Here is a 12,211-nt window from a genome sequence, read left to right as displayed (position 1 = left end):
AAACCCCAAGCTACTGCCTCTACTCCACCATGGCGCCGCCACTATAGACCGTCCCCTGCCGTTCCGAGGGCACCAATGGATGCGCCTCGTCATCCTCGTCATCTACGTGCAAGGAATCGTCCCAAGACGCCCAGAATCAAGCACAAACTCACCGATTCTGCACTCCGGCCATCACCTTCCGGCGAAAAATCCGGCGGCCCTAGACTCCCCCTACCATTCCGAGGTCATCTACATGTTCCTGGTAACGACGCGCTTCTCCTGGACCTCTTCTCCTTCTCCCTCCGCCTCTCGTTTGTTCAGCCGGAGTTGACCGCCGTTTCTCCTTGCAGATGTAGCCGGCGGTGACACTCCGGTGACCCACTGGACTCCGCATCGCCACCACTATCTTCCCCACGTCGAACCACATCCCCGACGCCAGTTTCCCTGTCTTCGTTCACCCTGAATCGACGGATTTATGCTGGACCTGATCTCCCTCCCGCCATGGCTGCAGTCCTCCAAGTTCGTCCCAGTCCTTGTTGTGTCAAGTTGCTACACGTCTGTCTCTCGACACGATCTGATCAGCAGCGCAGTGGTTTGTCCCTTGATCCCTCAGGGCATCTCCAACCGCGCGACCCAAACCGCACCCGCGCGTCCGTTTGGGTCGAGCCGGACAAAAACGCGGCCCAGCGCGCGGACCTATCCCTAAAACGGAGCCGCGGCGTCCGGGACGACCCAAACCCGGCCCAAATCTGGGACGAGTTTGCGTGGCCGCGGACGCCGGATGCTGGTCGCTCGCGTCCTCCCCTTGTCCGCCCCTGGCCCGCCTGTCTGTCTCCCAAAACACAAACCCCTCGCACACATCTCCCGCCGCTCCGCCGCCAGCCAAGGACCGGCGATTTGGGAGAGGCGTCGACGCCGGCCACCGTCGCCGACACGCCGGCAAGCGGGGCGGAAGCATAGGACGCGGCCCCGCCCTGCTTTCGCCGCGTCGTAGCAGAGTCGGAGGACGCCTTCGCCGTCGCCGCTGTCCTCCCACTGTCGCGAGACCTCCCGCCGTTCGCAGCTGCGCCGTTGCCGCCGGAGGTGAGCTCTCGTGCACCGTGTTCGCAGACCGCAAGTCGGCCGAGACGACCATGGCCTGCAGGTCCCTACGGACGCATTGGATGGCCTCCTCGTGTGAGGTGTTCGATGAAATGGGCATACTAAAATTTGTCCCTCTTCATCTGTAGATCATGGACAGCGACGACGACTACTTCTTCAAGAACTTCATCGACACGTCGTCCGACGAGGACTCGGACGACGAATTTTTCACGGATGCTGCGCTGATCATCCACGATCACATTGTCTCGCAGATCCCCGTGCACCGGGGGTCCTTGCCGGGGCGCGCCGCCGCCTTGGACCGCAAAAGAGAACGCGGCCACGACCAGCTCTTCACCGATTACTTCCAACCCAAGGCATTGTACACGCCGGCCTGGTTTCGCCGTCGTTTTCGGATGTCCAGACCGTTGTTCCGCCGGATAATGGATGGCGTCAAGCTCTACGACGACTACTTCCACTCGAAAGTGGATGCAATTGGCAAGGTAGGCCTCTCTTCGTACCAGAAATGCACGGCAGCGATTAGGATGCTTGCATATGGTGTTGCCGGTGATTTCGTAGATGAGTACACGCGCATGAGTGAGTCTACCGGCTTGGAAGCGATGTACAGGTTTTGCAGAGCTGTGATCGGTACGTTCGGAGAAGAGTACCTCCGGCAACCTAATGCAGCGGACACAGCTCGTCTGTTGTCAATCAACGCTTCCAGGGGGTTTCTTGGGATGCTTGGCAGCATAGACTGCATGCAATGGGAGTGGAAGAACTGCCCCTTTGGTTGGCAGGGGCATACAGTGGCCATTCTGAGGGGTGCACAGTCATTCTTGAAGCTGTTGCTTCACAGGATACATGGATTTGGCACTCATTCTTCGGAATGGCTGGCTCGCACAATGACATCAATGTGCTTCAGCGCTCTCCGGTGTTTGATAGGCTAGCGTACGGTCAGTCCCCTGATGTGGATTTTGAGATCAATGGCCACCACTACACCAAGGGGTACTACCTTGCTGATGGTATCTATCCACCTTGGGCTACACTTGTGAAGACAATCCGAAAACCCAACTCAGAGCAGGAGGCAAGGTTTGCCAAAGAGCAGGAGGCAGCCCGGAAAGATGTCGAGCGGGCGTTTGGCATCCTCCAAGCTCGTTGGGCTATCGTCAGACACCCTGCCAGAGCTTGGGATGTGCAAACTCTGTGGGAGGTGATGACCGCATGTGTAATCATGCATAACATGATTGTTGAGGTAGAGCGGGATGATTCACTCTATGATAATGACTGGGAGGGCCAGGGAGAGTTGGTTACTCCTCAACGTGGCCCGGCATCATTCCAGGAAGTTCTTCATGCACACCATGAAATTCGAGATCTAGCTGTACACAACCAGCTGCAGGCAGATTTGATCGAGCACGTCTGGCAGCATGTAGGCAACAATGCTGCAAACAACGATGATGAAGGAAATCCGGAAGCCTAGATCATTTGTATCGTTTTTTCATTATTTTTTTGAATAATACTTTATCCTTCATTACGTGGACAATGTAATGTGTAATAAATTTTGAGCATTTGAACTATTTTATAAATTTTCTACAATTTATTTTGTGTTTTTATAGTGGATTTACAATAAAAAGTACTGTACGGGGCCGCGACCCAAACGTGCCGCGTTGGACGCAGGGCGCGACCCAAACGGACACGCGGACGCGGGGCTCTGTCCGCGCGTCCGCTCGGCCACCCAAACGGCCCAAAACGGACGGCCCAGCGCGTCCGTTTGGGTCAGCCGGTTGGAGATGCCCTGGTGCAGCAATTAACCACACCCTTTTTGTTTCTCAGATCCGTTGATGGGCTTTGAGCCATTTTGATCCGGCGGAACTTGCAGCCCAACACGCTAGACCGCATCTCGTCGGATTAGATCCGGCCCACCTCGCCAGGCGCGGCAGGTAGCTAGCCCAACACGCCCAGATCCTCATCTCTTTTTTTTTTGCTCCATTCCTTTTGCAAAATGGTTTAAATCATATCTTTCAAACCATAATTCGAAATAAAATGTGTTATATATGAAAGTTGTTCAGAAAAATGCAAGGATCATGAATATGCCATCCATTCACCTGTTTGCATCTCGCATCATGACACACGTTGATAGTTGTGCATTTCCACCTCACATATATGCGGAGTATTTCGGAATTCCAACTAGGTTTTCCCCGCTCCGTTTAATATTGAAGTAGCTCACCCCTGCCATGTTTGCTATGCTAATCCACCCTTAAATTTGTCGGTAGAAAATGCAACTCCAACCTAACTTGTTTGTCCGGGGTTTCGACTCCGCTTAAATTGGATAAGTGCATTGCATCATCGCTGCCATGTCATGCATATCATCATGATCATGCTGGATCTTCTTTATCCGTAGTAGTAAGACTTGCATGCGTTGTGTGTTCCAGCATTTGCTTCTTCCCGGTGAGGATCACGAAGTGGTGTGGTGAGATACGACGAGTCCTCCGGATGTTCCTCGGCAAGCTTTAACAGGCAAGCATTTCCCCTATACTCCTGCCCCTGTAGAAGTCGCTCACCTATTTTATTTTGCCTTCTCCCTTATGCTATCCTTGAGTTGCGTTCTTGTCACGAGTCCATCCACTTGTTACCTCAAGCAGCCAATATTGCCACCACCACCTCCTACGGCTATTGTTTGGTTATCGAGTCTGCCTTGCGAGTCGTAGTGCATGCTAGTGCTGTTTTATCTCGTTACCGTTATTGTTATCTTATCGGGTTATATGTTGGGAAGAATCATGGTTACTTTAGTTGTTGACATTTGTTTAGCGGAGGCATCGGTGGGTCAGCTGCTCGTTTTGTGACGGCTCACTTGTGTTTCCTAAATATCTTAGGACCCCGAGTTCTTGTTATCTGTTCCGAGACTGAGCGCTCTAGCCACACGTGGGTATGCTTACCGGGTCTCCCCTCGACCACTGCCGGAATCTACAGCTTTGTCCAGTGGCCACAACTAGTTTGAATGTTTGTTTTGTTTCTCTCAGGCGTGCAAGCATGTTTCTTTGTGGTCAGATGATATGATGTTACTTTTGGGGAAGCCGTGAGTGCCTTGTAACCCCGTTGTCTCTTGCACGCTCGTAGGTGCGGTCCGCATTGTTAAGAGGTCATCCTCTAGTGGGCTCTGATCCTCTTAGCCATTCTCGTAACAGCTAGGTCCGCCTCGGAGTTTCGATCGAGCTCTGAAACGGGTTAAACTTAGTTAGGTGGCTTCCTGGACATTGTTGTCGTGAAGGAGAGTGCGTGTCGTGATATCCACCTGTCGTAAGTGGGTTGAGCATGCGTGTGGGCACATTTGGGCACCCCTGCAGGGTTACAATCTTATCGATAAGCCGTGTCCGCGGTTATGGACGACTTGGAGCTGTATTACTCGACCATAGACAACTTACACCTGTTGTTTATTAATAATAACTTGCTTAGTAAGTTAGCACAACTTCACTAATAAATGGTTAAAACTTGACAACCGTGTGAGTGCCTTTGTAAGTACCTCCTGGCGAGGGGGAACGCATCGGCTGTGTTATGTTTGCAGAGTATATAACTGTTAGTTTATGCGCTCTCTCACCTTCTCTGTTTAGACGAATGTTATAGAGTGTCTTTATAGGTTTTTAGTGCTTGCGCGTTGCCGCTTAACCCCACCATATTGCCTATGACGTTCCTCTTGCGTCCTCTAAGTCCCCTGCGTGCCTCAAGTACAAAGGACGACTGGTTGACGAATGCTTATACGTCTTGAAGTCTTGTTAAGTACGAACCCGTACTTATTGCTGCTTCTACGGGATATAACCGGGCAGGTATGAAGATATGTTCGATGAAGACGACGCTAGCAAGGTTACCCTTCCGGCTTGGCCTGGGCAGGGTTATGGACGCCACTGGTTATCTTCAGGACTCTTAGTCCAATTTGTATCTTGTCCGTACTCGGACGTATTCGATCTTCTGTATGATTTGGATCTTTGTATTGTATATTTGTATCTTGACTCGTTGGAGTCGTTGGTGTAATATATGTATCTTGTGGGCTCTATTGTAAACCTGTTGTAATGTTACTACTCGTGGTAATTCCTCTGGCATCACGTGTGCTTTGTCGCACACGTCGTGTCGGAGGGCGTGTCGGAATCGATATCGTGCAGATTTCGGCAGTTTCGCTGGGATCCTCAGGGTACCGGTTCCGGGGCGTCACACCGGCCCCCTTAGGTGGAGTCCACCTTGGACTCCCCACTAGGGTTGGCCGGCCATGGGGAGGTGGAGTCCCTCCGGGACTCCTCCTTCCTTAGTGATTCCTTCCGGACTTTTCTAGAACCTTCCGTAAAATCACCGGATCATTTTCAAACTTATAAAATGACTTCCTATATATGAATCTTATTCTCCGGACCATTCCGGAACTCCTCGTGATGTCCGGGAGCCCATCCGAGACTTCGAACAATACTTCGAACTCCATTCCATATTCAAGTTCTACCATTTCAACATCAAACCTTAAGTGTGTCACCCTACGGTTCGCGAACTATGTAGACATGGTTGAGTACTCTCTCCGACCAATAATCAATAGCGGGATCTGGAGATCCATAATGGCTCCCACATATTCAATGATGACTTTAGTGATCGAATGAACCATTCACATACGATACCAATTCCATTTGTCACGCGATATTTTACTTGTCCAAGGTTTGATCATCGGTATCACTCTATACCTTGTTCAACCTCGTCTCCTGACAAGTACTCTTTACTCGTACCATGGTATGTGATCTCTTATGAACTTATTCATATGCTTGCAAGACATTAGACGACATTCCACCGAGAGGGCCCAGAGTATATCTATCCGTCATCGGGATCGACAAATCCCACTGTTGATCCATATGCCTCAACTCATACTTTCCGGATACTTAATCCCACCTTTATAACCACCCATTTACGCAGTGGCGTTTGATGTAATCAAAGTACCTTTCCGGTATAAGTGATTTACATGATCTCATGGCCATAAGGACTAGGTAAATATGTATCGAAAGCTTATGGAAAATAACTTAATGACGTGATCTTATGCTACGCTTAATTGGGTGTGTCCATTACATCATTCATATAATGATATAACCTTGTTATTAATAACATCCAATGTTCATGATTATGAAACTAATCATCCATTAATCAACAAGCTAGTTAAGAGGAATACTAGGGACTCTTTGTTGTTTACATATCACACATGTATCAATGTTTCGGTTAATACAATTATAGCATGGTATATAAACATTTATCATAAACATAAAGATATATAATAACCACTTTTATTATTGCCTCTTGGGCATATCTCCAATAACTTATGCTTATAGACGTATGCCTTTTGGTTTATGTAATGCTCCTGCTACTTTTCAAAGATGCATGTCTGCTATTTTTCATGGCTTTTGCGAGAATATTGTGGAGGTATTCATGGATGATTTTTCTGTCTATGGGAATTCTTTTGATAATTGCTTGCGGAACCTTGATAAAGTTTTGCAGAGATGTGAAGAAACTAACCTTGTTCTTAATTGAAAGAAATGCCACTTTATGGTTAATGAAGGAATTGTATTGGGACATAAAATTTCCGAGAGAGGTATTGAAGTTGATAGAGCTAAAGTTGAAGCAATTGAGAAGATGCCCTATCCCATGGATGTTAAAAGGTATTCGTAGTGTTCTTGGTCATGCTGGGTTTTATAGGAGATTTATTAAAGACTTTTCCAAGATTTCAAAACCTCTTACTAATCTTCTTCAAAAAGATGTACCTTTTGTTTTTGATGATGATTGTAAGGAAGCTTTTGAAACTCTAAAGAAAGCCTTAACAACTGCTCCTATAGTTGAACCTCCTGATTGGAACTTACCTTTTGAAATTATGTGTGATGCTAGTGATTTTGCTGTAGGCGCTGTTCTTGGACAACGAGTAGATAAAAAATTGAATGTTATTCATTATGGTAGTAAAACCCTTGATGCTGCTCAAAGAAATTATGCTACAACTGAAAAAGAATTGTTAGCCGTAGTCTTTGCTTGTGACAAGTTTAGATCCTATATTGTTGATTCAAAAGTTAAAATTCATACTGATCATGCTGCAATTAGATACCTAATGCAAAAGAAATATGCTAAGCCAAGGCTTATTAGATGGGTGCTTCTGTTGCAAGAATTTGATTTACATATTATAGACAGGAAAGGTGCTGATAATCCTGTTGCTGATAATTTGTCTAGATTGGAAAATATTGCCTATGATCCTGTTCCTGTTAATGATAGTTTTCCAAATGAACAATTGGCTGTAATAAAGGTGAGTTCGCGAGATAGTCCTTGGTATGCTTATTATGCTAACTTTATTGTTTCCAAGTACTTGCCTCCAACCTTTTCAGCTCAGCAAAGAAGGAAATTCTTTTATGACTTGAGGCATTATTTTTGGGATGACCCACACTTATATAAAGAAGGAGTGGATGGTATTCTGCGAAGATGTGTTCCCGAATATGAACAACAAGAGATATTGAGTAAATGTCATGGTAGTGCTTATGGAGGACATCACGCCGGAGATAGAACCGCGCAAAAGGTTCTACAATCAGGTTTTTATTGGCCAACTCTCTTCAAAGATGCAAGGAAGTTTATTTTATCTTGTGATGAATGTCAAAGGGTTGGTAATATCTCCAAACGCAATGAAATGCCTATGAATTATACTCTTGTTATTGAACCATTCGATTGTTGGGGATTTGACTTCATGGGACCTTTCCCCTCTTCAGAAGGTAACACTCATATACTTGTTGCTGTTGATTATGTTACTAAATGGGTGGAAGCCATACCCACAAAAAGTGCTGATGGTGAGACCTCTTTAAGAATGCTTTTAGATATTATTTTTCCTAGATTTGGAGTTCCTAGATATCTTATGACTGATGGAGGTTCTCATTTTATTCATGGTGGTTTTAGAAAAAATCTTGCTAAATATGGTATTAATCATAGAATTGCTTCTGCTTATCATCCTCAAACTAGTGGGCAAGTAGAATTATCAAATAGAGAGATTAAATCTATCTTGCAAAAGACTGTTAATAAATCTAGAAAGAATTGGGCTAGTAAATTGAAGGAAGCACTATGGGCTTATAGAACTGCTTATAAAAATCCCATGGGTATGTCACCTTATAAAATGGTTTATGGAAAAGCTTATCATTTATCTTTAGAACTAGAGCACAAAGCTTATTGGGCTGTAAGAGAACTAAATAAAGATCCTAAACTAGCCGGCAAGAAGAGATTGCTACAATTGAGTTCTCTAGATGAATGGAGAAGTGAAGCTTATGAAAATGCTAAACTCTTTAAAGATAAAGTTAAGAAATGGCATGATAAAAGAATTATCAAAAGAGAATTTAATATTGGGGATAAAGTCCTATTGTATCGGTCTCGTCTCAGATTCTTTGCAGGGAAATTACTCTCGAAATGGGAAGGACCATATGTCATTGAGGAGGTGTATCGTTCAGGAGCAATTAAAATTAGTTCTCTCCAAGATGCCACACAAGTGGTGAATGGACAAAGACTCAAGCATTATATCTCAGGTGATTCTTATAATGAAGATGTTGATATTATTCGAGTTGTGACACCGGAGGCTTTCATCAAAGGTCAAATTGATAGTCCGGCAGAGTTCGACTTTGAATAGGTAACAGTACTGGTAATAAAAAGTTCGCGTTTTACTTTCCGAACAATGTTTTTGCTGTTTTTTGAAAATATGAAAAATTACGAGATCGAAACGGAGTGGAGGAGACGCACGAGGGTGTGCCCTCATAGGCCGGCGCGGGCCCCAGCCTGGCCGCGCCGCCCTATGAGGTGGGTCCCTTGTGGCCCCTCTCCGACTCTGGTTCGACCTGGTACTTTCCTTTTGTCGTAAAAATTCCTGCTATATAATCCCCCGGACCCTTGGAGGTCCGTATATTGTTTTCTCGATGTGTTTTGTTTCGAGCTATTTTCTGCCAGGATCTGTTTTCAATCTAGAAGCACCATGGTCTCCAACAACAAGGGCAAGGGGCTTTCGGAGGAAGAAGTGAAGAAGGTGTCGTCAAAACAAGAGCAATAAGCCGTTGGGAGTAAGCAAATCTTGGTGGCATCTGTTGACACTCGACATTCTTTCTCTCATAACTTGCAGGGACCTTTACCACCTGCTCCTAGCCTCGACTCTTTCCCTGTGTTGGAAGAAGCTCTACGGGTTACCGATGAGTTTTGTGATCAATACCGTGCTTTGAGAAGGGAAGTGGAGATACTTCAGGAGGAGAATTACCGACTTCGAAGAATGCTAGAGCGGTTCCTCACTCCTATCAGGGTCGTCCCATCATCACCACCACCGCCGAAGGAGTAATTCATCATCGGTATTGGCATCCCCTTGGTTTGTTCCAAGCTTGGGGGAGTGCCGCGGTATCACATCATCACTATCTTTTACTTTTTACTATCAAGTAGTGTCATATCATGAGTAGGGAAGTTATCATATAAGATGGGTTGCAGTGTGGAAGTATCTCTCCTTAGTTGGTTGTCTATGTATCCCTTGGTGTGAGTTATCGTTATGGAATATTAATGAGAGGTTTTATTATTTACATATTGCACATCTTATTTTAGTTTGCAATCTCTATTATATGATTGATCTTGTCATTAGTATTGGTATCACTTTGGGAGCATTGAGTAAATCTATTTGGTTTTGGCAAACTTAGCATTGGTCAATAGCAACAACACTTTGAGATTTAAGTAGAAAAGAGAAATACATGTAGATATGTTGTTTCATTGTCTTCCTTTCTTATTAGCTCTTAGCTTATTATTCTGAAGTTAAAATTGTTTGTGCTTACAAGGAAGATGCATGATTGTTTCTATCACGTGTATATTTGTTTGTTTCCCTCAACTCTTATGCTTGCTAATTAATCTTGCTAGCCAAAAACCTGTACTGAGAGGGAATGCTTCTCGTGCATCCAAACCTTAACCCAAACCTATGCCATTTGTGTCCACCATACCTACCTACTACATGGTATTTCCTGCCATTCCAAGTAAATACTTCGTGTGCTACCTTTAAACAATTCAAAATTTACTATCTCTTATTTGTGTCAATGTTTTATAGCTCATGAGGAAGTATGTGGTGTTTTATCTTTCAATCTTGTTGGGCAACTTTCACCAATGGACTAGTGGCTTCATCCGCTTATCCAATAATTTTGCAAAAAGAGCTGGCAATGGGGTTCCCAGCCCCGATTAATTAACCTTCATAATTTTACAAATAGACACTCCTCCATGGTATGTGATTGTTGGAAGGCACCCGAGGATTCGGTTAGCCATGGCTTGAGAAAGCAAAGGAGGGGAGGAGTGTCATCTAAATAAAACCAAAATAAAAAGACACTCCTTCATGGTATGAGAATGATTGGAAGGCACCCGAGGATTCGGTTAGCCGTGGTTTGTGAAAGAAAAGGTTGGAAGGAGTGTCAACCAAAAATAAAACTTTATGGGAGCCGCTCTTCGAGAGTTTGTCTGGCAAGGGGGTTAGAGAACCCGCTACCATTCGTTGACAACAACAAACACCTCTCAAATGTTACTTTTATTCTCTTTATATGATTTCAAGACTGAAAAAGCTCTAGCACATGATTTAATCCCTGCTTCCCTCTGCGAAGGGCCTATCTTTTACTTTATGTTGAGTCAGTAAACCTATTTCCCTCCATCTCAAGCAAGCATTTGAGTTGTTGTGATCAAACCATTTATATTGTGATCTGCTTAATCATGTCTTCTACTCTTCCTTGTTTAGTACAAGTTTTATCTGAATGAATATAGCTTTGAAAGTTATCAATGATTATGAGGAGACTATTATGATTGAGTATTCAAGTTGTGCCATATAAGCTTTAACATAATCTGTTAATTGTTCTCTGACCAAGAACGAAGTTTGCCATCACCAATTATGATTTCTTATGCATCTTTATTTGTGATTACCCTCTACTTGTTTCAAGTTGAATTATATGAGGAAGTTGTTCACTAGAATGTCTTGTGTGAATTAATATGATGCTTCTTGTCCGTATTTTATTTATCGACTCTACACTCCATAAACATGTGGTCCTGTTTACCGAGTTCAGTTTCGCTTGGGGACAAGCGAAGTCTAAGCTTGGGGGGAGTTGATACGTCCATTTTGCATCACTGTTTTATATCATAATTTACTGTTATTCATTGATATATTTCGTATTTGGAGATGATACTTATGTTATTTCATCTATTTTGCATGTTTCATGATTATTGGAGGATCGCGCACCGGAGTCAGGATTCTGCTGGAAAAAGCGCCGTCAGAATGCAATATTTCGGAAGATCAACAATTGACGGAAATTATATGAAAAATTCTATTTTTCCAGAAGACGAAGGGAGCCAAAAGGAGGAGCCGAGGAGGGCCGCCATGGCCCCCCCTCATAGGCCGGCGCGGGCCCTGCCCTGGCCGCGCCGCCATGTGGGGAGGGGGCCCACAGCCCCCTCTGGCCTCCTCTCCTTCGCGTACTTATTCGTCCCAAAAACCTAAGCGCTAGAGGATAGTCGCGAAGAGTCACAGCCGCCTCTGCGGGGCGGAAAACACCAGAGAGAAAAGAGCTCTCCGGCAGGCTGAAATCTGCCGGGGAAATTCCCTCCGGGAGGGGGAAATCGACGCCATCGTCACCGTCATCGAGCTGGACATCATCTCCATCACCATCATTGTCATCTCCATCATCGTCACCGTCGTCTCCACCGCTGCACATCGTCACCGCTGTAACAATTTGGGTTGGATCTTGATTGTTTGATAGGGGAAACTCTCCCGGTATTGATTTCTACTTGTTATTGATGCTATTGAGTGAAACCATTGAACCAAGGTTCATGTTCAGATTGTTATTCATCATCATATCACCTCTGATCATGTTCCATATGATGTCTCGTGAGTAGTTCGTTTAGTTCTTGAGGACATGGGTGAGGTCTAAATGTTAGTAGTGAATTATGGTTGAGTAATATTCAATGTTATGATATTTAAGTTGTGGTGTTATTCTTCTAGTGGTGTCATGTGAACATCGACTACATGATACTTCACCTTTATGGGCCTAGGGGAATACATCTTGTACTCGTTTGCCAATTGCGGGGTTGCCGGAGTAACAGAAACCTGAACCCCCGTTGGTATATCGATGCAGGAGGG

The 12,211-nt window shown here is 45.0% G+C and overlaps 1 long non-coding RNA gene across 1 annotated transcript; it reads left to right on the top strand.

The window, feature by feature from the left end:
* Positions 1–409: 409 nt before the first annotated feature.
* Positions 410–5,123, top strand: LOC139830743 (uncharacterized). Its single transcript, XR_011744153.1, has 4 exons — positions 410–571; positions 2,887–2,993; positions 3,486–3,570; positions 4,875–5,123. It is a non-coding gene; the product is annotated as an uncharacterized lncRNA (long non-coding RNA).
* Positions 5,124–12,211: the final 7,088 nt, after the last annotated feature.

The sequence above is a fragment of the Lolium perenne genome, chromosome 4 (assembly GCF_019359855.2).
Source record: "Lolium perenne isolate Kyuss_39 chromosome 4, Kyuss_2.0, whole genome shotgun sequence".
NCBI lineage: Eukaryota > Viridiplantae > Streptophyta > Magnoliopsida > Poales > Poaceae > Lolium > Lolium perenne.
The sequence above is the reverse complement of the archived record's forward strand: the minus strand, read 5'-3'. Positions and strand labels throughout refer to the sequence as shown.